The sequence below is a fragment of the Peromyscus leucopus genome, chromosome 8b, assembly GCF_004664715.2.
Source record: "Peromyscus leucopus breed LL Stock chromosome 8b, UCI_PerLeu_2.1, whole genome shotgun sequence".
Taxonomy (NCBI): Eukaryota; Metazoa; Chordata; class Mammalia; order Rodentia; family Cricetidae; genus Peromyscus; species Peromyscus leucopus.
In genome coordinates, this window is record NC_051086.1 from 26114502 (window position 1) to 26139567 (window position 25066).

The following is a 25066-nucleotide window of genomic DNA, read 5'->3' on the forward strand; positions in this document are numbered from 1 at the left end:
ATTGAAAATTATCTGCTTCTTCTGAATCAGGGGTCTGGCTTGGTTGGGGGTGGGGAGATGCAAAATTCACAGGGCTGGTCCCTCTCCATCTGCTTCAGAGACAAAAAGCCAAAGGCTCTGGGGACCCTCCCCTGAGAGCAAGCTGGTAACGCTGCTGAAGAGAAAACACCCCCAAACCCTGGGCAGACGCTGCATTATCGGCCCCCGTGATCGTTAGTGTTCTCAACTATGCTCAGCAAACGTCAGGGTGTGGAGAGACACCCCATGTTCACGCGGATTTGTTTCTAAGGAATTTGTCCTCAACAGCTCAGGAAACTGACTCAGTTACTCCAGGCGCTGCCTGTAAACCCAGGCCTTCTGGGCCCGTGCCCATGGCAGACATGTCTTCCGTGTTGATTGAGCCAGACTGGCTGTCCCCACACAGGTCAGCTGAGCCCCCAATTTAAAGCTAAAGATGAGGCTGCCAAAGGCTGAGAAGCCGCCAGGCCGCTGGCTCCTCACTAGTGGTTCGGGTTCCCAGCCCTGGCTGCTAATGACCCTCGAAATCATTCTGTTAAGAGTCCAGACACAAAAGACTCTGGCCCTGCAGTCCTGTTGATGCCAAATGCCCAGAACAGGGAAGTCCGCAGACACGGGAAGCAAGCTGGCTGGGCCAGGGACTGGGGGATGGCATGGGAGGGAAACAGGGCACTTTTGGAGGTGATGAGATGTGATAGATGGAGGTGATAGTTACACAGCATGGTGAGGTATAAAAAGCCACTGTTGCCTTTAAATGGTTAATTCTGCCAGGCATGCTAGTACATGCCTATAACCTCAAATTCAGGCAGTAGAGACAAGAGGACCTTAACTCCAAGGCCAGATTGGGCTACACAGTGAGACCCTGTAGTAAAAGCACTCGCTAGGAGCAGGACCCATGGCTCTGTCTGTAAGTACCTGAGTTCTCATGGCCAGCACCCATACATCTGCAACCCCAGCACTGAGGAAGTGTGGAGAGGACAAAGAGCCTTGTGCCCTGGAGAAGCCCTGGACCGTTTAACACACAGCTCACCTCTTCAACAGAATGAGGCGCACACCTGCTCTTCCTGGAATGAAAGGCTGGGAATGATGTCCTTTTACAACCTGGTGAGCCTCTGCAGTCCAGTGAGTCCAGTCCAGGCCCTGACCGTATCTCCCAGAATTTAGGTTTTTACTTATCCAAGACCTTTCCCCCTAAATCTTGAGATCTAAAATGCTTTTAGACCATAAACCCACTCCTATGAGTGAGGTCACTTGTGCTTTACAGCAGCCTAAGTGACTTCTATGTCATCTGAGGGCCAGGCCAATCCTGACACCCACAGGCATTATGTTTACCTCAGTCAAACTCCCTAGATCCTAAATCTTGGGCATTATCTCATCAACAGTACACATTCTTGTGAGAGAAGCCAGGTGTACTTTGTAAGGAATCTCAATGTAAACATGTCTTAAATTGTTGTGCACTCGGGACTGAGTTAATTGTTATCTGAATACTTTTTTCAAAAATTGTGCTGTGCTTAAATACGACTTAAGCAAAATGATATTTTTTTGCCAACTGGAGGATCCAGTTACAACCGGGCAGTGAGGCTGGCCACCTTCACAGCCACAAGTCCTGGTTCAGCACTGGTCACAATAAAATCAGGCTAAGCTGAGTTTCATTCTTGTCTCTTTGAGGATCATTTTGTCCCTGCCTGCTGTAAAGCCTGCAGGGAGTCACCACAGAGGTGGAGACTGGAGCCCCAGAGAACCACAGCCAGTCAGTCTAGCCAGCTGGCAGCTCTGAATTCAGTGAGACCCTATCTCAAAAGATAAAGTGGAGAGAGGTGAAGGAGGACTCCCAACATCACCACACACACACCAAGAGGTCTTGTCTTGGAAAAAATCAGGCGACTCTCCCCTGAGGAGCCAGTACCCAGTGTCTGTCTTACTTGCTGTGACTCTGTCTTTTGGGTGTGTTTTCCTTTCTTCTGAGCACCCCTTTTTCCCCTAGTCCTTGTGCTTAAGCATATATTAAAATGTCTTTACTAAAATCTCCACCCCTGGGGGTAGCGGGAGCATGAAGACATTGCCAGAATGTTCCAGGCACAGCTTAATATTCAAGCCTGCATATCGGTCCTCAGGCCTTCCAAGGACTGAAGATCTGAAACCAAGCCAGTGACCACCCCCACTGTGCCCTGACTAGGGTGATCAATGTCCTGCCTTTCAAAGACCAAGAGGGTTTCCCTTACTGCCCACTCGGTCATCACTGCAAATGTCTGCACTGGCACCTTGCTTCCGTGTCCCCACGCAGGCTTTCTCACTTCGCCTCCACAGACGCCCTGGATGGCTGGGCCAGCCCCTCCTCATTCCCTATACCCAGGTCGGCACTGTGTGCCTTCTGAGAAGCTGCGCTGGCCGCCTCAGAGCACAGCAAGGGCAGGGTGCACACCCCGGCTCCCGTGCCCTGTGGCGGGACGCTAGTGCTGGGTGCCGTACAAGAGGCACACAGTAGGTGCTTCCTCTCCCCTTCGAAGGAGCACACGGGACAGGCGCCCTGCCTAAGCTGCCGCTGTCCCCATTTCTTCTGTAGCTGTCCAGGGCACTTTTTCTTCATCTGTCTTCCTGACTACCCCGTGGGCTCTGTAAGAGCAACAACAGAAACGTTTGGCCAGAACCACAGCCAAACATCACGGTGACGCACAGGTGAGCCATACCCCAGCTTACCTGGGGCAGAGGGCTTCCCTGAAGAGGGAACATTTTGGGTACAAAATCCAGGAAAGTCTCAAGCAATGCAGGACAAGAGGGTCTCCCAGTGGTAGGTAGGAAACACTTGCAGAGAACAGTGGCCATGTTTAAATATCACCCAGCTCCATCAACGTCAAGATTTGGGAGCAGAGAGTGAGGTGTGGTGGCACAGGCCTGTAATTCCTGAGGAGGCTGGGCAAGAGAATCAAGGCCATTCTGGGCTACACAGACTCTCTTCAAAAAAGGGGGTGTCATACATTGGGGAGATAGGTCAGTTGGTGATATGTCTGTCTTGAGTTTGATCCCCAGAAGCCGTTTCAAAAAAGCTAGGCACAGTTGTGATAAAGCCCTGGGGAGGTGGAGACAGGCAGATCTCCCTCCGGGTCACTGGCCAGCCAGCCTAACCTCCTTGGTGACTTCTAGGTCAGTGAGGGACCCTGTTTCAAGAAACAAGGTGGATGACTCCCGGGGGACTACGGCCAAGGCTGACATCTGGCCTCCACATGTGAGCACACACAGACACAGTGGATGATCTGGACACAAAAGCCATTAGGATCTAAGAAGAGGGAGGGTGCATTCACACAGGCACCCTCACACCCTCACACTTCCGTTCAGACACGAGGATCCAGTTACAAGCAGGCAGTGAGGCTGGCCACCTTCAGAACTGAGCCAGCGGCCCTTTGCAGCCTCCAGATTCCGGAGGGGGGAGTAGCCTCAACAGGGTGCCCTGGAATGTCCAGGTAGGAGGTCAAGTCACGATGTGGGTGGACAGACGTGGAACAGGGAAGTGTGGAGGCGGTGGAGCAAGTTGAAATCAGAGGAAGAAAAAGGAAAATGCCGGTCTACCAGCCTCCAGGCTTGGTCATCCCTCAAGAAAGGTCGCAGCAACACAAATCTCCAGCTCTGTGGAAGGGGCTTCTCCCTAGGTTTTGTCTCCACCCACCCTCGGTTCTAGGAAGAATGGGAAGAATGTAGGGAGGGGTGGAAAGGCCCGACCCTTCCTCTCTACATGAGGGTCCAAGGGGCCAAAACCGCTTCAAAGGTACCAGAGAGCAGACAGGGACTTCTGAGCCTCCCAATGTCCTAGGCTAAAGCCTTTCAACAGACCCCAGTGTCACCCCCACAAGCAGCCTGTTCTGAGCCCCACAATGAGATCCCTTCAAAGCTCGACTCAAGAGTCGGCTCTTCCTGGTAGCTCCCTACTTGGCTCAGAAGTACCTGCCATTCTGAACCAACCCTGCCTTTTCCTGGGACGTAAGTAAATCCTGAAATTTTAGCTTGGTGTGCCCCAGGATGCTACACGCCAAAGGCAGTGTGTGGAGGGCTGCAGTCATCATAAATGCCCTTATAAAAGGGAAGGCGTGTCAGAGGCTATAGGCAAAGGGAGAGCTCCCAGCCCCCACCCCAGAAGCCAGGGAAGCCCAAAAGACACTCCCACCAGATTAGAGCCAAGTGAGCACCTAACTTTGGCCCAAGGACACGCCTGAGGATGTGTCTTGTCCCTGGCCATCCCCTAACTGTCAGTTATTTTTATTGTTGTTTTTAGGCAGGGTCTCATGTATCCCAGGCTAGCATCAAACTGACTATGAAGCTGAGGATGACCTTGAACTTATGGCCCTCCTTGCTTCTACCTCTCTAGTACTGGAATAACAGGCCTGCACCACCACAACTGGGGCTTGAACTCAGGTCTTCATACATGCTAGGCAAGCACGCTGCCAACTGAGCTATGTTCTTAGCCCCTCCAGCTCCATTTTGATCTGTGGTCTTCAGGCCTCACAGGGGTCCACCTCTTCTCTGTCACAGTGAAAAGTCCAGTCTTTGGCCCTGCCACCTGCCTCTCTCACAGGTCCACCTTCCACAAGGCTTCTTCTTTCCCTGGCCACATCCTCTTCCTGGTTTCTGTTTGCCTCAGGCTCTGAGCACAGCCTTGGAGACCACATCCTCCTAGCAAGATAATGCCACAGTGGCATGCCAGTTTAATGCCACACTGACCCAGACCTTTCAAAGTGGGTCTCCAAGGACTTGGGGTTCCTTCACTGCTCAACCTCAAACAACCCCACCAATGGAGCACAGTCCTTCTCTGGGCCCATGCATCTGTCTCCAACCTTCTAAGCAGGCTCCATCCCTCTCAAAACAGAGAGATTCCAGAAGACCAGAGTTCACAGTCAGGAGAAGCCAGGTGGGCTCCATTCTCCACACTCCTGGCACATTTGGATCATAAGAAAACCCGTCACGGGGAACACAGTCAGCACACCTCAGAACAGTCCAGATCACAGCCAATGAGCCAGAACAACCACTGTGGCAGTGGAGCGAGACATGACAGCTGAAGACAATGTGGGATCCTGGACAGGACCTCGGAACAGCAGAACTGGAGACATTCAAACGAAATATGGGGTTCAGCTGAAGGGCGGCATGCCCATGTCAGCTCCTCCGTCAGGAGATGTCCCCTGGTGAGGTAAGGCCGAACAACAGACAACGCTGAGCACTGGGTCCAACCTGTCCTCAAAACAGTGTGTTCAAAACCTGCTCCCAACACTTCAGTTCTGGGAATCTGGGTCTAACGAACATACCAATGTACTCTAGTGTACGGGATCATTATAAAAGGCAAGTTAGGTTAGTGCCCTTTCCCCTACCTCAGGCCTCTGCCACGTGATAGGCAGAAGGCCCCCACCAGATACCATTTGCTAATGGACAACTGTGAACCAGTGTCTGTTCATTATAAGTGTACCCTGTCCCAGGAGAAGGACAGGGCTCAATGGGTAGTGCTTGCCTAGCGTACATGAAGCCTTGAGTTTGATCCCCAGCACCTAAACAAGAAGAAGCAGGAGAATGGGAAGTTCAAGGTCATTTTCAGTTATACAGGGAGCTCAAGGGCAGCCAGAGAGTCATGGTGAGACGGTTTCTCAAAGAGAAAGACGGAGAGAGAGGGAAGAGGAAGGGAAGGAGGAAAGAGAAGGGAAAAAGAGAAAAAGAAAGGAGAGAGAGAGAGAGAGAAGAAAAAAGCTTTTTTTAAAAACTAGGATTAGAAGAAGCCAGTGGTGGCGCACGCCTTTAACACCAGTCCTCAGAGGCAGGCGGATCTCTGTGAGCTCAAGGCCAGCCTGGGCTACACATCAAGTTCCAGGCCAGCCAAAGCTACATATAGAGGGACCCTGTCTCAAAAACAATTAGTAAATAAAGTAGGGCTAGAGCTCGGCTGGCAGAATGCTTGGCCTGAGATGGATTGTTTTAATTACAGGAGTTCCATGTATCCTCCCACTGTAGTAAACACAGGATGAGGACTGAGGGGGTGGGTGCTGCCCTAGTGGATGGCTGAAATGTACACATCTTTGGAACTGAGTGACAGGCAGAGGTGGGGAGGCCAGCAGCCAGGGAAAGGGAGAGGAAAGTGGCTTTAAGGGGACTTCTGAGTGAGACCATCCTAAGTCACCAGAGCAGTCACAGCCAGGAGGCCTCAGAGGAAAACTAGAGAGCAGGCCCCGCCTGTTCTAAAGCAGTAAAAGCTGGGCAGAACCATGGGCATACCCTGAGGAGCTACGGGAGGCAGAACGTAAAAGCCACATTTGGCAGAAGATGTTGAAGCGCTATGTGACTGCTTTTAAACACATCTAGCAAAATGAAGAAAGAAATGACTTCGCGGAAGGGGGGCGCAGGCAGAGAGGAGCCTGGGAATCTCAGTCTGGCATCCCCAGAGGAACGAGGGTGTGGCCGGGAACCATCCTCTGAAGAGAAGAGCTTAGAGGGAGTCTGTGGACAACGACAGCAGGCAGCCATGTTGGAGATCCAGGCGAGCTGGAACCTCAAGGCCAGCTTTCCAGAAGAGCCTAGAAGACCTCAAGACAACCTCACCCCAACTCTGGTGAGGAACCCTCAATCCAGCAGGTGCTGAAGCAGATATGGGGTAGGGTCGGCACACAGCTTCTTCCACCTACCTATACCTCAAGGATACACAGGCAACCTGGGTGCTTCCCAGGTGTCACAGGAGACACCACTGTGAGTCCCCATCAGGTTGACAACTGGTGGAACCACAGGGTGAAGCCACCAGACAGTGAGTGAGCCTGTGAGAGCTACTCAGTGGGGGAAGCAGGGCACGTGGCTGCCCCAGGACTTCAGGCGCTGGCACAGGGAAGGAAAGAATATTCTGCCAGGTATGGCAAGGCTTGCCTATAGAAAAAAAACAAAACAAAACAAAACAAAAACAGGTGTGGTGGTGCATGCCTTTGGGAGGCAGAGGTAGGGGGAATCTCTGTGAGTGAGTTCAAGACCTGGTCTACAAATTGAGTTCCAGGACAGCTAGAGCTGTTACACAGAGAAAGCCAGTCTCAAAAACAACAACAATAAACAAACAGGCAAATGAATGAATGAATGAATGAATGAACGAACGAACGAATGCTGGGGGACCAGGAGTCCAAGGCCATTCTGGGGTACATAAGACCATGTCTCAAAAAGAGAAAGAAATGTATATTTAAAAAAAAATCTTGGGGTATGAGCCTATGCTCATATCTTAATTTTCAAGGGGCAGAGGCAGAAAAATCACAAGTTCAAAGTCAGCTTGATACACAGCAAGACCCTGTCTCTAAAAGGGGGTTGGGGGCTAGAAAGATGGCAGAGTGGTTACGAGCACTTACTGCTCTTGCAGAGGACCCAAGTTCAATTCCCAGCACCCACGTCAAGTAGCTCACAGGTGCCTGTAACTAGCTCTGGATGATCCAACACCTCTAGCTTCCACAGGCACTGGCACCAGGATTCTCATACGCGCCCAAAATTTAAAAATAAATAAATCATTTAAAAAAGCAAAAACAAACAAACAAACCCACAACTTTTGGCTTGGGAGAAGGTTCGTCAGAGCTCAACACGTAAGCACAGGGACCCGAGTCGGTGTGACGTCAGAACTGGAGGGTGGGGTGGGATGGGTGGTGGAGCCGGCGGACGGTTCCGTTAACTCGTTAACTCGATCATGAGGAGCAGGTTCAAGCGAGAGGCACTTTCTCAAATGCACACCCGCAGGTTAGACACTCTGTCCTATCAGAGCTGGCTCCTTTCTTCTTACCCGGTCCTCTCTAAGGGAATGTCCTCCACCCACAACTTTTTTCACAGGCTTTTAGCTGAGAGAAAATTGCTGAGTTTGTGTCCGAAGTCTCATCCATATCTGACTTCAGGGAGATATGGACCATGGACTAGAGCTGGGCTGAACAAGCCTTTGACACGATGGGAATGGGATGGACTTCACATGTGACAGGGACATGTGAGAGGCCAGGAGCAGAACACTGTGTTCTGAATGTATTTTATAACCCCCCAGTCCCCACAGGGACCCTGAGAGGGCACAACAAAGAAAACCCTCCCTCACTGGGTACCAATCAGAATCTTGTAGTTCAGCCTCTTGACCCAAGCAGACATGTTTCTATTTGTTCCAATTCACTCAGCCTCTTACTGTAGTGAAGTGCACTAAAGGTGCACAGGAACTTTCTGGGCTAATTTGGCAGCTTTTCTGTAAATCTGAAGCTACTCTAAAGTAAAATGTTTATTTAGGGCTGGAGAGACAGCTGAACAGGTAAAGCGATGGCCTTGTAACTGTAGAGACTTGAGTTTAACGGGTGTGGGGGGGCAGACAAGCACAGATAAAGTGTGGCAACATTCACTTGTAATTCCAGAGCTGGGGGGACAGAAGCGGGTGGGTCCCTGGAGCTGCTGGGTAGTTCTGTTAACCCGGATCACGAGCTGCAGGTTCACTGAGAGACCCTGCCTCAAACGCACACATGTAAGGCCAGCACTGGACTCTCTGGCAAGCTGCGGTGCCCATTTGGTGAGCCCCGGCTAGTGAAAGACGCTATTGCAAAAGAAAGATGTGAGCAGCGCCTGAGGAATAACATCCAGGTTGTCCTCTGGCCTTCACATGCACACACTTGTGCATACACAAACATGAACACACACACACACACACACACACACACACACACTAAAATAAAAAGCTTATCTGGGAGGGAAAAAACCCCAGCCTGGTTAAATCTTATGTGGAGCTGGCTGGGGTGTAGATACACAGGCCTCCACTGACAGCAAACTGAGGCTCGTGGCTAAGAGTGAACGTACATGAGTGTGTGGCCATGGATTTCCCCACCTGTGTGGTGAACCTGGCATGGCTCTGACCACCAGAACCCAGAGCTCTCTCTGTAGAGCTGCTGGACAGGGCTGTGGACCGCCCAGTCACCCTGCCACACAGGGACGTGGATACAGCCTTCAAAGAAGAAGCAGGACATTTGGTGTGCAGAAACACATCTCTGAGAAAGGCTGTGTTGTGAACAAGCCAGAATGGCAACAAGATGCCACCACCTCCATCATCCACAGGTCCTTCTCGCACACGTATAACACACCTGGGACACAAGGAATGATGCGGGGTCCCTGCAGGAAGCAGAGGAGGGCAGAGGAGGGAGGGACCAACCTTTGCCACAGCCAGAATCACATCCAACAAATAAATCCTTTTCTTAGGCGAATACAATGTCCTCGGCCAACCTGTCTCTACCTGCCCCCACTCCCAGGCATCTCTCTTAGGCTAAAGTAACATGACCACAACCCTTTGTCCTGTGAACTGTGTCTCAGGTCCCTCCTGTTTGCAGAGTGCCAAAGGCTCTAATTACAGGCTGAGGAAAGAACCTATCTGTGGTGACCACATCCGCAGTCAACCGACCATGGACTAAAGACATTTGGAAAAAACCAAACCAGCTGCACTAAAAGTATGCACACACTTCTTATTATTCCTGAGACAATACAATAGAGTGATTATTTACCTACTGTTACACTGTTTTAGCATTTTTTTTTTTTGGATTTAAAAAAAAAAAGGATTTTTTACACACACACATATACATATATATTCACACATGAGAATAGTTGCCCACAGAGGCCAGAAAAAGGCCATCGATCCCTGGAGGCTGGAGTTACAGACACTTATGAGTCACCTAACGTGGTTTCTGAGAACTGAACCTTGATCCTTGGCAAGGTGGTAAGGCCTCTTAACCACTGAGCCACCTCTCCAAACTCCTTCTTTTGGGTTTTTGAGACAGCCTTGAACCTGATCCTTTTGCCTCAGCCTCCCCAAGTGCTGGGATTATGGGCAGGTGACACCACATCTGGCTTTGTTTTAGGTCTTATAAGTAATTATTAGAGAGGTTTCTGGGATGATTAGCAGTGTGTGGTGGGAATCTGTAGGTTCAACACAAATACCATACCTTTTTTTTTTTTTTTTTTTTTTTGGTTAGAGGCCAGAGCACCCATAAATTGTGATGTCCAAGGAGTTGTACAATTAAAGAGCAGTTTTATCATTCAGCAAGAGGACTCTTATCCTATCATTCTCCCACTTTGCAGTTTCTTTGCTGGTTTTGTTGTTGTTGTGTTTGTTTTTGTTTTCGAGACAGGGTTTCTCTGTGTAGCTTTGCGCCTTTCCTAGAACTCACTGTGTAGACCAGGCTGGCCTCGAACTCACAGAGATCTGCCTGCCTCTGCCGCCCGAGTGCTGGGATCACAGGTGTGCTCCACCACCGCCTCTGCTGGTATTTTGTGCTATGGCCTGTTCTCATGCCGAGACTTCAGAGGGTCGAGGGTGAGTGAGGCACGGGAAGCTGAGCACCCTTCCTTGCCGGCCTAAGGAGTCTGCAGGGAGGCAAACGCTGACAACCAGCAGGCCCCAGGAGACACAGGAGGCGGGAGCGGGGATGGCAAAGGCAAGAAGCAGGGTTGACATCTGCCCAGAGGCAGCACGTCTGTGTCCTGGGGTGGGGGGCAACAGGGAGGTGGGTCAGGCGGGTACAGTCCAGTTTCCAGGGCCTTCACATCAGGGAGGTACCAGTCTGGGCCTCCGGATGATCCAGCAGTTCCCCAAGTCACTTAACCCTTATCAAGAGGGAGTTCAGATCCTCAAAATAACCCTCCAACCCCAGAATGCCAGGAGCCCCCCAGCAACTCACAACAACACAAAACATATCAAAAGCTGAGGGCGCCACTCACAAATGCAAGAGTCCCAGGCTCCACCCTTTCAGTCCTGCTCTCAAGCTCTTCAAATGTTTCCACGAACCAGGATCTTCTTCTTTTTTTTTTTTTTTTTTTTTTGGGAGGGGGGGTTGTGTTGAGACAGGATTTCTCTGTGTAGCTTTTGGAGCCTATCCTGGATCTTGCTCTGTAGACCAGGCTGGCCTCAAACTCACAGAGATCCGCCTGCCTCTGCCCCCCGAGTGCTGGGATTAAAGGCGTGTGCCACCACCGCCCAGTGAAACAGTATCCTTTCAAAAGACTCATTTATTTTTATTTTATGTGTGGATGTTTTGCCCACATGAAATGTATGTACACCAGATGTACGCCTGGTGCCTGCAGAGACCAGAAGGCGGCACTGGGTACCCTAGATCTGGGGCTACAGAGACAAACATCAAACGTGGGTCCTCTGCAAGAGTAGCCAACACTCTGAACCTCTGAGCCATCTCTCCCTCCCCGAAACAGTATCTTAACTTTTCTTCTAAAATTGACCCCATATTTCTCTCTGCTTTCTTTAAGTCTGGGAGAAGATGGGAAATGAAAAGATGGGGAGAAGGGAGAGAGAGGGTCTGTCTACACTTTTTGGTTCTAATTCATCCCTGGCTACACCGGGGGCCATGGCAGTACACCACCACCACCTTCTCCAACATGCTGCCATGAAGTTTTGAGGACTTGGACCCCATCAGAACCAAGTGTGTAAGAACTCCATACAAACAGTTACTATAGTGTTGTGACTCAAAACACTGGTGCGTCAGGGCTAGGGTGTGACTTGGTTGGTAGGGTGATTGCCCTGCATGCATGAATCCCTGGGTTCAATCCCCACAAACCCTAGTGGTGCAGGTCTGCAATCCCAATACTCAAGAGGCGGAACCAGGAGAATCAGAAGTTCAAGGTCACTCTCAGCTACACAAAGGGTTTGAGTCCAGCCTGGGCTACACAGATCCTGTCTCAAAGGCAAAGGGGCAGGAGAGAAAGAAGACTGCTGTTAGAACACCAGCTGCCCTTGTGAAAAGACCCTGACTGCTGTTCCCCCACACACATCTGGCAGTTCAAAACTCCTGTAATTCCAGTTCCAGGGGACTCCAAGTTCTCTTGAAGCCCTTAAGAGCACTGTATGCAACACACACACACACTTACAGAAAAAATTACCCCCAAAGCCCAGCTCTTTGTTTGACCTAAAGGAGTTTCAGGACTCAGCCTTTTCCATGAAAACAGGAGTGTTCTGACCAACTCCATCGTCTGACAGACTCCATCAATCTGGCCCTCTGCCAGGAAGGCTTCTCATCAGACAGGCTCATACGTACAGCTTAGGAAAGATGACCAAAAGTCAATACCACGTGTGGCTGGACTTTGTCACAGGCTAGCTGTCACCTGTTACACAGACTGTCCCCACAGTCACGTCTGGAGGGCGTGGCTAGATGTTGCCTGCTTCTCTTTCTTGTAATGCATATCCTAACAGTGTAAGTTATCTGTAAACATTTCCTCCTGCCAGAGAAGAGCTGTTCCTACGCTGTAGTACTTCCTGGGAGTGACGAAGCCAGATGGCCATCTGCTCTCGTCACTGGGATCTCTAGTCCCCCAGGGTCCCAAGATCTCCCTTGACATCATTCAGCTACGAGCCCAATATGATGGCGCACACAGGTAATCTGACCATCAAGGGCTACACAATGACTCAAGGCTGAGGCACATGCGTGCTCACACACATACATACATGGGAGATAAATACCTTAAAAATGAAAAGGAGCCCAGACAAGCGGAAGCTCTCGGACAGCGCACACTGGACAAGCACGAGCTGACAGCGGCCCAGGGGATCCGCGCCCACCTCTGCAGGCCTTACTGTAGTCTTTTTCCTTGTTTAAAAATATTTTATTTTGAAATGGTCTTGCTAAGTAGGCCTGGCTTAAACTTGCAGTGATCCTCCTGCCTCTGCTTCCCAGTACTGGGATTACAGGTATGCACCACCACACCTAGCTTATTCTGAACTCTCTAGAACAGTTTTTAAAATGTATCTTTTATTATTATGGGGGTGGGGAGGGAGCTGGTGTGGAAGTCAGAGGACGACTTTCTGGAGTCAGTTCTCTCCTTCCATCTTAGGTGGGTGTCAGGGATTGAATTCAGGTCGACAGGCTTGCACACAAACACACTGACCGGATGGGCCACCTCACCTGCCCCAGAACCAGCGGCTTTCCCTGAGGCACTGTCCTGTCCAGGTGACTGACAGGCGCATTTGGAGTATCTTGTAGTGCTCAGTTCTCAGGCCCCTAGCTAGTCTTCTTCAACCCCAGACCTCAGTAGATGGAGGCATCAGGCCATCTTGGAATACATTAGACCCTGTCAAGAAAGGAGGAGGGAGGGAGGGAGGGAGGGAGGGAGGGAGGGAGGGAAGAAATAAAGGAAGGAAGGAAGGAAGGAAAGCCAGCCAGTAATCCAAGGTGTTTGGAGTCCTGGGACCGGGTTTAGGTAGTTATCTAGTACGGCCTTCCAGGGCCATTCTTCCACCTGTTTACCAGGAGGGAGGGGTCCAGCTACAATGTCCCACAAGCCTATAAACATCTAACAGCTCCCTAATATTTGAGGTGCTGTGGAGTCTGACATCTACTTCCTGGCCCAGTGTTGACAGACTCCAATGGCTGCAGGCGACCAGCTTAGGTGGCTTTGGGAAGGATGCCTTGAGTAAGACTTCGGGTCATGTGAAAACACCTATGACATCCAGCATTCTCTTCAGGCCCACCCTACTTCCCAGGGCCACCCACACACAACCAGTCCTGATGGCACATGACTGCCTCCTGGGCCCTGACTGCTTCTTACTCTAGGCAGGTTCTGTTTCTGCAACTGGACTGTACTATGCTCCTCTGTGGCAAGAGCCCACTTGAACTGGATTCCCAGCACCAACATGGCCGCTCACAACAGTCTGTAACTCCATTTCCAGGGGATCTGATCCCGTCTTCTGACTTGTGTGGGCACCAGGCATGCAAACACACAGGCATATCACTCATACACAAAAAATAAAATTAAGCCAGGCATGGCGGCGCACACCTTTAATCCCAGCACTCAGAGGCAGAAGGAGGCGGAACTCTGTGAGTTCCAGAATAGCCAGGGCTGTTGTTACACAGAGAAACCCTGTCTCAAAAAAAATAAAAATAAAAATAAAGTTAATTTTTTAAAGCTATTTTCTTTAGGCCAAGCAGGAGGGCCAAGATCTATAATCACAGCTCTTAGGAGACTGAGGCAGGAGGTTAATGAATTTAAATCTGACCTGGGATATTCAGGGAGACTGGGGTAGTCTGAATATAATTGGCCCCCATAGTTCATAGGGAATGGTACTATTAGGAGGTGTGGCTTTTTTGGAGTGGGTGTGGCCTTATTGAAGGAAGTGTGTCACAGGGGGTGGGTTTTGAGGTCTTCTATAATCAAAACACTCAGGGTACTCAGTTCACTTCCTGTTGACTGCAGATCAAGATGTAGGACCCTCAGCTACTTCTCCAGCACCATGTCTGCCTGCACACTGCCATGTCCCACCATGATGATAATGGACTGAACCTCTAAACTGTAAGCCACCCCAGTTAAATGTTTTCCTGTATAAGAGTTTCTGTGGTCATGGAGTCTCTTCACAGAAATAGAAACTCTAACTAAGACAGAGACCCTGTCTCAAACAAACAGACATAAATTTTTAAAACTGTGTGCATCTTCTTTTTTTAATCTAGGTGTACTGATGAATGCATGTCTTTAATCCCAGCACTTCTGAGGCAGAGGCAGGTGGATCTCTGTGAGCTGAGGCCAGGCTGGGCTACAGAGTAAGTTCTAGAACAGCCAGAGCTACATAACAGAGACCTTGTTTCAAAAGAAAGAAAGGAAGAAAGAAGGAAAGGAAGAGAAGTAAGGACTGGAGGGATGTCTCAGTGGAAAGAGACTTACCCTACAAGTGTGAGGACCAGAGTTCAGATCCTGGAACCCATGTAAAAAAGGCAGGCATTGCAGCTGCCTGTAATTCCAGCATTCCAGAGTCAGACACAGGGGTTGAGGGTGAGGGTGGGGCAGCTGGCTAGCTAGCCAATGGGGAGCTCTAGGTTCAGCACAAGACCCTGCCTCAACAGTTAAAGTAGAAGTCAAGTGAGGAAGAAGTCTGACATCAACTTTTGGTGTCCACACTCACCCATACAGATATGCACACACACACACACACACACACACACACACACACACACAAATATGCACGTGCATTATATATGTGTATGTATAAATATATATATATATATATATATATATATATGTATGTATAATATATACCACACATACACACACTTAAAAGAAGAAAAGTAGGCCGGGCGGTGGTGGCGCACGCCTTTAATCCCAGCACTCGGGAGGCAGAGGCAGGCGGATCTCTGTAAGTTCGAGGCCAGCCTGGGCTACCAAGTGAGTTCCAGGAAAAGGCGCAAAACTACACAGAGAAACCCTGTCTCGAAAAACCAAAAAAAAAAAAAAGAAAGAAAGAAAAGAAAAGTAGCCATGTTTAGTGGTATATCCCTGTAATTTCAGAACTTAGGAAATGGGGGCAGGAGGACAAGGAGTTCAAACTTAGCCAGACCTGGGGAGTTAGTGGCCAACCTGAGCTATATGAGACCGTCTCAAAAAGAGAGAATGGAAAAAAGTTTAAAACAAATTTAAAAGAGACGAGACCCTAGGATTTAGCAGAAGGAAGGCCTGTCCAAGCTGAACAGCCTCCTGAACCTCCTGCTCTCCGTTTTCAGCCAGGCTTGGGTAGTGCATGCTGTGGGAAATACAGGCTCCCTGGTAGAGAATGGCTTCCTAGATTTAGGTATCAGATCAACACACAAAGGGCAAGGCCTTCGCAGAGATGAATCGGCTTTCAACTACCAATGTAATCCCCTACAACCAATTCTTCCAGAAAGAAAAACAATTCTTCTATCCACGCCGTGCCCACTGCCCACCGCCCCAGCCCTAGAAAGGATGCACAAGGCTGGGTGGTATTAATATGGAGATCACAGAAATGACCGCATTAAGGGAAAGGAGCTGGCACGCAGATGTATGTGAGCCTTAGAAAAGGGCATAGTTTGTAAACAAGACAGAAACCAGCTGAGAGGGCCAACAGGTCTGGTCTTCGAGATCTTGGAAGAAGGAACAAAGTATTCCTTAGGGCAGTGTGTGTGTAACGGAGCAGGACTGAACTAAACCTGGGACTGTATGTCCATGAGAGCAAACATTGCTTAACAATTCTCACGTGCAGAGCACCGGCCATTCAAGGAGGAAGAACGGGGCTTCTCACACACCACAGAATGAGGGGGAGCAGACTGAGACAGCGGTGCGACCCAGGACCCTCTGTGGTTTAGAGGGCTAAGCCTCTTTGGGGAAGGAAGAAACAGCTTTTGCAGGGTGGTGTCTAACCGCCCTGACAAACTTGATTCCATACACCTTGGAGAGGAACTCAGAAGCTCAGTAAAATATTTCAGAGAAATGTTTTCAAATTCCATCTTCTGAATTTCAGTGGTTTCTACAGGGTCATATGTCCCACAAGTCAAAGATAAAGTTACCACAAGCTTAAAGTCAGGTTCAAATATGGCATAACTACAAATTACATTGATTTGTGGAATGGAAAAATGTTCCACGGCAAGCAAAGCTGCACCCTGCAATCAGTGTGGACCACTTCCCTGGGGATCCCGGGTGAAACCACATCCCAGGCTCCCCCATGAATGCCAGCTTTTGATGAAATGGCACCAAAAGCATCAATAAGCCTGTGCCAGGCTATCAGATCCTGTGTGTCCTGATTAGTGCCGGGGTGGGGGGTGGGGACGGTTCAATGACAAAAGATGGGGCCACCGACAAAGAAAGCGGGTGCCAGCCTCAAATTGTCGCTCAAATTATGTCTGATTTCATCTTCCACATTTCCTTAAGTCCTGCTGGGTTTTGTTATTTATTTAATTCTTAAATTGCATTTCTTTAGTTTGTGTGTATGCGTGCTTGTGCGTATGTGCGCCACAGTGCAAGTGTGGAGGTCAAAAAACAGCTTATGCCAGTCAGTTCTGTCCTTCCACTACACAGACTGCGAGGCTGGGACTCAGAGCACAGGACTGGGTGGCAAGTGTCTTTACCTGCTGGGACATCTTGCCAGTCCTACTGCTGGTTCTTTTTTTTTTTTGGTTTTTCAAGACAGGGTTTCTCTGCGTAGCTTTGTGCCTTTCCTGGAGCTCACTTGGTAGCCCAGGCTAGCCTCGAACTCACAGAGATCGGCCTGGCTCTGCCTCCCGAGTGCTGGGATTAAAGGTGTGCGCCACCACCGCCCGGCTACTGCTGGTTCTTAATATAAATTTTCAAATATCAGTCCATGGAATGTCACTGGAATCAGAGATGAGCAGGCCAATGATGATAAGTTTTCTGTTGCTGTTTCAGGTTTTGTTTTTATTTTTGCCAGTTTGGTTTCCTGAGACAGGGTCTCCCTGTGCAGCAGCCCAGACTTGCCATGCAACAATCCTCTGGCCTCAGCCTCCTGAGGGCGGAATGAGAGCTGTGTAGCCTGTGTCCACTAACACTAAAATCTTAAACTCCAAGATCACACACTCAAGAGGCTCCATAGGTCAAATGGCTTACATTTTTCTCAAGTCTTCCAGGTGTGTCCAACCTGTGTCCTGTAGGCCATTTGCACCCCAGGGAGAATAAGACCTGACATAATTCTCTTTTGTAACCTGACTGCAGGGTTCTCCCATGTGAGCTCTGTAGATGGTATCTGTAATGATGCCAGACACGCTTGCTAGGCTTTGGACCCGGGGGAGTTAGCGCTCTACATGGCGTAGGGCTGAGTGGAGAGCTGTTGCCCATTACATGCCAATGCGCAGACAACAAAGTTGTCAAGAATAACACACAGCATGTTGGTGATCGACCAGAAAGGGAGCGGGCTGGGCCTCGGAAGCACAGCCTCCCTGAGTGCTTCCTGCCTTCCCTCCCCACCGGCAGGTCAAGGAACCAGGGTTTCTCTCCGAGGCTGTCACAGAACCTGGGGCTATTACCCTAACTCTGCAGGGGCCACCTGGCTACAGTGGTGCTGTGCTGGCCTGGGGATGGGGTTCAATATCCAGGACCTCCAGAAAAAAACAGGCACTGGGGAGAGAGCCTTCACAGTCTCTGATACTCACTAACCAGGCAGTGAGTTCAGCGAATCTACACGGTAAGCTCCAGGCCCATGAAACATCCTGTTTCAAAGGAGGTAGGCAGTATTCCAGAAGATGACTCAAAGTCCCCAAGTTGGCCTCTAGTCTCTGTACACATGGTTACATGAACCTACCTGCACTTAAAAACGTATTTAAGTTTTTTTTTTTATTTTCAATTATGTATATATTATGTGTCCAGATGTGGGTATGTGTATATGAGTGCAGTGTCCACCGAGGCCAGAAGAGGGCACAAGATCCTCTGGAGCTAGAGTTTCAGGCAGTTGTGACCTGCCTAACATGGATGGTGGAAACCGAACTCAGGTCTTCTGGAATAGCAGCAAGCTATTGCTCCAGACCCCATCCACATGAATTTAAAGAAAGAGAAGAGGAAAAGGAAGAAGAAAAACTCCTCTCTTGCCTGATGATAGTTGTTAAAACGTGAGGTCCTACCCTACCCCAGGAGAAAGAAATCCACAGAGTACCGGAAAGGACTGAGCAGACTTGCTTCAGCCCATCATCTACCATCCCTGTAGCAATAAACATCTACCTCAGGGTCTCTGGTCTTCATACATGAAAACTCTTGGACTTGTTATGCTTTTCTGTAGTTAATTTCTCTTTGGTTGAAGGCATTCTGGATGTGACTCTTGAGACAGGGGCCATACCTTTCTGTGTCTGCAAACCTAATGAAATGACACATAAATCTCCAAAGACCTGTAGCCAGGTGACAACTTCAGTGGGTCTAACGTTGTCATCACTGTGTCTATCCAGAATGTCAATGAATGCTCAACAATAAAATGAAGTTATGAGGACCCCTGGAAAGCAGCACTTGACCTCAAACACCAATTCCACGGTAAGTAAACACCAGTCATGTTCAGAGTCAGCCACGGTGGCCAATGGGCTGCAAGACAGAAGCAGAGAGCAGAGTCTGTTTACCTGTGGACACAGGCCACCTGGCTCCGTGGGCTATTTTCATGGCAGCAGAAAGCCAAAACAAACAGAACTGGAGAGACTGGTGCCAGCACTCCAGGGCTTCCTCTTCCCAGTTCCCTTCAGGGAAATCCGGAAGAGAGGTGGGGGAAGGAAGGGGTCCTGCCCATTCTCACAGTGGCATTGGGCCATGCCCCATCAGCGGGGATGATGGGATTAGATTAAGGTAGAAAAGCAGGAACAGCTTATCCTCTCAGTTTAGGCTGGGAATGCCTGCCGACTCCTTCCGTCTCTGACCCTGGACTTACCTGCACCTCTACCACAGCTTTGCTGGGATTCTTCTGCTTGTGCGCAGTGTGCTCAGACCTCAGCTTTTCCATACAACCTTCCCTGTCTAGGAATGCCTCCTGACTTTAGTGGATTCGGAGCTGAGCTCTGCACTTTTCAACAGCATGCCTGATTTCCACCCATAGCATAAGCCACTCAGGACCAGGAGCCATGTTTTTTTCAGCACCTTTACAGGACAAGGTGTAGTCTTCCACCCTCCCGTGGTCAGTCCATAAGGAAGGACAAAGGGAACGTATGTGCCAAAGACATGAGAGCTACTTCAATCTAGTACTTTAGAGACTCAAGAAACTGATGAGAGATTTTAGAGCAATCACTGGGTCACTTAATCCAGAAAAACATCACACAGATTTTTTTTTTCAGGCAGGAATAAAACTATTCATTATTAATGCTTTTAGTGCAACAGGAAAGAGAGAACAATGGGCCTCTCCCACAGTAGACCTAACAGCAAATGTTTCTTAGATGGCCTGTACACTTTTATAAAGCAAGGACTGGCTGAGACCAGAGCCAGGTGAAGTATGGGTGCACTCTAGGCCAGGCAGAGCAAGCGATACACCCTCTGGATCCTGATCCGGCTGACAAGGCCAAACACAGGAGGAATTCCTGACACCACCCAGTGCCTTTCTTTACAGCCACCTACATTAGTTGTTTTAAAGAGCCAATCTGGGAAGGCTGGAGTGGAGAGCAGAACGGCAGGCCAGCACCTACTGGTGGAAATCATTTTCCTTCAAAGGACTCCAATATGGAGTCCAGGAGTCCCTGAACCAGCTCCCGCTTACCACGCCAAGGGGAGGGCGGTTAGATTTTGAAAAGGCTGGAGGAGCGGGCAGGATCGCACAACGCTGTACTCTCAACACTGAAGGCAGAAAGTCCAGGAGTTCAAGACCAACCTCGGCTACATATGGAGTTGGGATTCCAGCCTGGACTACATAAGACCCTGTCTCACTCAAAACAACACAAAGCTGATGGGAGTTCAGAACGCCTGTGACTCCCACAAACTCTTTCCCAACGACTACCGCTCAATCAACAGTGAATGACATCAGCTCCACTATCCGGAAGCACAAAACCCGACAATATTAGGGAAGGTCCAAGCGGCCTGATCACTGTAGCTCCGCCTTTCTAGAACACACCCATGCCCCTCTAACCCCTTCCTCTTAAGCTTGAACGGAAGGTATGGGCACAACACCAAATGACGATTGAGCGCACCGTCTGGACCCACGCTGACTGGAAACCCCTCAGGAAGCAAGAACTGGGCTGGCTGGGCAGCCAGGGCCACGTCCACCGTCATTACCGGTGGACGTTGGGCTAGGAGCCCCGCGATCACACCGGATCCCCTGCGCACCGGCACGCCCGCACCCTGCTGGGAACCCTCGTGAAACCCACAGGGATAAGAGCAAAAATGCCGACGCGTGGACCCGGAGCAGCTACGGAGCATCTGGAAAGTTGTCCTACTTTTTGTCTGTTCACTTTTGGTTTCAGACTCCGCAAGCGATCGTTCTCCAAATCGCAACTAGTCTAGAGGCGACTAGAGAAAACCGCGCCGTTTCCTATAAGCCCTCCAGGGGCATCATCCGGAGAGATTCAGATGGGAGCTGAGCACTCCGGGCCTGCGGACCAAAGACTACCAGAGCACGGCTGGAACCCCTAACCCTGAATCCCGCCCAGAGCGCGCCACCCGGGTCCCGCGACATCGCCACCCGCCACCCGCGGAGAGCGCGGTGTCCCGGGGCTCTAGGCAGGTGCCAGAGCGCGGCCCCCGCCTCCGAAGCCGCCCCGCGCCCCGCGCCTGGAGTTCCCCACGCAGCACCCAGCAGCGCCACACTCACCGCCGCCCGCGCCGCCAGTCGAGCCGGGAGGTCTGCACTAGCCGCGCGCGCGGGCCGGGAGGGATCCAGGGAGGCAGGGCGAGCCCGGGGCGGGGATGTTTCGGGGCGTGGCTTGGAGGGGGCGGGAGGCCACCTGGGGCGGGGCCTGGGAGGGGCGGGGCGGCAGTCTGGTTGCAGGCGGGGTGGGAAGGAAACTGCGACCAGAAGGGCTCGCAAAAGGCGGGGCGCGGGGAGGCGGGGCCCAGAGGGGCCGGCGCGAGGCGGACTAGAGGAGCCGCGGAGGCCTGGGAGAGGGCGGAGCGAGGAGGTTACTCTTTGTTTCTAACACCCCAACTACACATCCGCCCTCAAAAAGGCATAAAGACAACCTACTCTAGAACGGGAGACAATATTTGTAGGTCGTGTAGCTGATGAAGGCCTAATATTCAAGTTATATAAAGAACTGTACAGGAGATAGAGGCATATGTTTGAGGTCAGCCTGATATACAACAGTGAGTTCCAGGCAAGCTAAGGCTCCATAGTGTCTCAAGACACCAAAAACCAGCCATAGCTGCAGCTCAGCTGTTAAGGGGCTGGCATATCGTGCATGAAAATCTCGGTTCGTCTCCTCATAAAGTATCGGGACACATACTGTGACCCCAACACTCGGGAAGGCTGAGAAACAGTTTATCCAGAAGTTGAGGCTAAGCAGGGAGACAGGAAGTTTGAAGCCAGCCTAGGATACACAGTGAAACACACACACACAAAAAGAAAACTACTCTTACAACATACATGTCTGAATTCGTGTGTGTGTGTGTGTGTGTGTGTGTGTGTGTGTGTGTGTGTGTGTGTGTGTGTGTTAGAATCTGCCAGAGTGCTGGATTTAAAGGCATGCACCACCGCCACCCAGCCCAAGAGACAATTCAGTTTTAAAATGGGCAGTGGGATCTGGTGTAGTGGTGGGCATTTGTAATCTCAGCAATGGAGAAAATGAGGCGGGCCCTGGAGTTCAAGGCCAGCCTGTTCTGCCTAGTAAGACCCTATCTCAGGAAACCAAAGGGACTGGGGTAGGGGCCTAGAACCAAGGAGATGTCTCAGTGGGTGAAAGTTCAGATCCTCACAACTCATATTTTTTATTAAAAAAAAAAAAAAAAAAAAAAAAAAGGCTGGATTCAGGGCATGCATCTGTATCCTAGGACTCCTGCTATGAGAGGAGCAGAGGCAGAACAGCCCGGCCAGGGAGCTCTCAGGCCACCCCTTACAGTAGGCAGCTCAGAAGAGGTAGGAGAGATTCTGCTCAACAAGGCAGACAGTGAGAAAAGAACCCAAAGCTGTCCCCTGACCTCCACATGTGCCTTTCCCGTGACACTCATCTATACCATGACTCTCACATGCCCAAACTCACACGCACAAATACATACATATTTTAAATTATATTTAAAAATAAGTTTAAACCAGGCGGTGGTAGCGCACGCCTTTAATCCCAGCACTAGGGAGGCGGGGGCAGGCGGATCTCTGTGAGTTTGAGGGCAGCATTGTAGTCTACAGAGTGAGTTCCAGAACAGGCTCCAAAGCTACACAGAGAAATCCTGTCTCAGAAAACAAAAACAAACAGACAAACCCTTTCCTCCCGAGTCGATTTTGGAGAGTGTTTTATCATAAGCTAGAGACAAGCAAACCGAGGTGTGTGTGCAAAAGCCTACAGGCTCCTCAGTCATCAGGGAATGTGATGGAAGCCACAGTGAGAAGCCATCACCCTGTGAGAGCTGTAGAATGTTCTGATAAGAGAAAATAAATGGGGGGGGGGTGAGCATGAGGACCTGAGTTCAGTCCTTAGCACACTTAAAAACTGGGTGAGGCAGAGTGAGTCTGTAACCTCAGTGCTAGGACTGCAGAGGCAGGAGGATGCCTGGGTTCATTGGCAGCCAGCCTAGCAGAACTAGAGAGCGTCAGGTTCAGTGAGACATTCTACAAAAAAAAAAAAAGTAGGGTGTACTTTCCTAGCAGGGGAGATAGCATACCATGGTCATGTGACTGCTTTCCAAGGGGAGGCTCGACCGTTGTAGTCCCCATGTGCTGATCCTAGGATTTCTCCAAACATGGGGACCGTAACTGTTTAATTTATGGTGTGGGGCTAGTGGGGGGGCGGGGAGGTACAGACTATATTCAAGCTCTCCCTTAAAATAAGATGGAGGGCAACTGAGGAAATCATGTGACATTGGCTCCTGGCCTCTCTAATATGTGTACTCACACACAGTAAATAAATAAATGTGTGCTGAAGCCAGGTAGTAGTGGTGAATGCCTTTAGTCCCAACACTCAGGAGGCAGAAGCAGATGGATCTCTGTGAGTTTGAGGCCAGCCTGCTCTACAGAGTGAGTTCCAGAACAGCCAGTCCAGAACGGTGAGAGGGTGCAGCTGCTGCCCTGTTTCTAGGTAGCACACAGAACTGAAAACAACTTGTACGTCTGTTCAAGATTGTTGAGAGCAGCACTGTTCAAAGCCAAAGTGGGTAAAACCAAAACAGCCAGCCGATCAATGGATAAACAAATGGGGGGTAGCCACACCAGGAAGTACTACTCAGGCCTCACAAGGGAATGAAGCACGGGTTCCCACCACAGCCAGAGAGACCTCGAAACACTGTGTAACCTGAAGGAAGGCAGACACAAATCATCACCTAGCCTATGGTCTCATTACATAAAATATGCCCAGAACAGGTAAATCGGTGGACAAAGCTGATTAGTGGCTGCTCAGACTGGAAAGATCAGGACGGGGAGGATGAGACCACTGACAGGATGATAATAAAATTGTTCTGGAAGTAGTGGTGATGGGCGCACAGTACTGAATACTTTAGGTGCCACTGGTGTACAGTTCAAAAGTGGTTAAAGTGTTAAACTCTATGTTAGGCGAAATAACTTCCTCATTTCTTTCTTTCCTTTCTTCTCCAGACAGGGTATTGGTTTGTAGCCCTGGCTGGCTTCTACCTCACAGCAATCCTCTGCCTTAGATGCCCAGAGCATCTGCTACCACATCTGGCTTTATCTCACTGTGTTGGTGGAGTGTATACGTGTGTTTGTATGGCTGTGTATGAAAGTAAGTGAGTGCGCGTGTGTGTGTGTGTGTGTGTGTGTGTGTGTGTGTGTGTGTGTGTGTGAAGAAGCCAGAGGTGACTTAAGGTGGGGGACAGTCAAGGAAGACACCTGATGTTTTGTTTTGTTTTTTTTAAAGATTTATTTATTTATTATGTATACAGAAGAGGGCGTCAGGTCTTATTACAGATGGTTGTGAGCCACCATGTGGTTGCTGGGAATTGAACTCAGGACCTCTGGAAGAGCAGTTGGTGCTCTTAACCTCTAAGCCATCTCTCCAGCCCCTGACACCTGATGTTTTTAGCAGGCTTTCTCACTAGACCAGGAGCTCGCTGACTTATCCAGGGTGGCTGGTCCATGAGTGTCAGGGACCTACCTATCTCTGCCTCCCCCAGCCCTGCATTTGGCTTTTATGTGGGCTGGACACCAAACAGAGGTCCTCAAGCTTGAGTAGCAGGCGCTTTACCCACTAGGCCTCGTCCCCAGCCTCTCAATTCTTTAAAAAACACAATCAGGCCAAGTGGCGGTGGCGAACGCCTTTAACTCAGGAGGCAGAGGCAGGCAGATCTCTGTGAGTTCGAGGCCAGCCTGGTCTACAGATTGAGATCCAGGAAAGGCAGCAAAACTACACAGAAACCCTGTTTTGAAAAACCAAAAAAGAAAACAAAAGCACAATCAGGTGCTCTGGACAGGCCCCAACTGGGATTAGACAAGAGAACAGAGCAGTTGGCTGATGTGGGAAAGACACAAACCACGCCCTTCAGAAGTGAGTTTTATTAAGAGACGGGGACTAGAAGTCATGACAGCGTGTCAGACCTTGGCGTGAGTGGACAAGCATTGGAAAGGGACAGCACATCTTATCAGTGACAGCCTGCCAACTGTAAAAGGAAGACAGGCTTCTCTTTAGAACCTGGAAAGGAGTGCCATAGAGAGCTGTCGATGAAGAGGATGATGAGAAAAGGGTAGGGGACACAGGAGAGCCTTCAGAGA

At 50.0% G+C, this 25066-nt stretch overlaps 1 protein-coding gene across 2 annotated transcripts in view; it reads right to left on the minus strand.

The window, feature by feature from the left end:
• Litaf (lipopolysaccharide induced TNF factor) overlaps window positions 1-25066 on the minus strand; it is a 56768-nt gene that overhangs the window by 13839 nt on the left and 17863 nt on the right. Inside the window, exon 1 of one of the 2 annotated variants that reach the window (XM_028872897.2) lies at window positions 21011-21112. The exons of the other annotated variant lie outside the window; for it this stretch is intronic. The gene's annotated coding sequence lies outside the window, so the exon portion shown is untranslated. Of the gene's footprint in view, window positions 1-21010; window positions 21113-25066 lie in introns of those variants that run through there. 2 annotated transcript variants of the gene reach the window in all.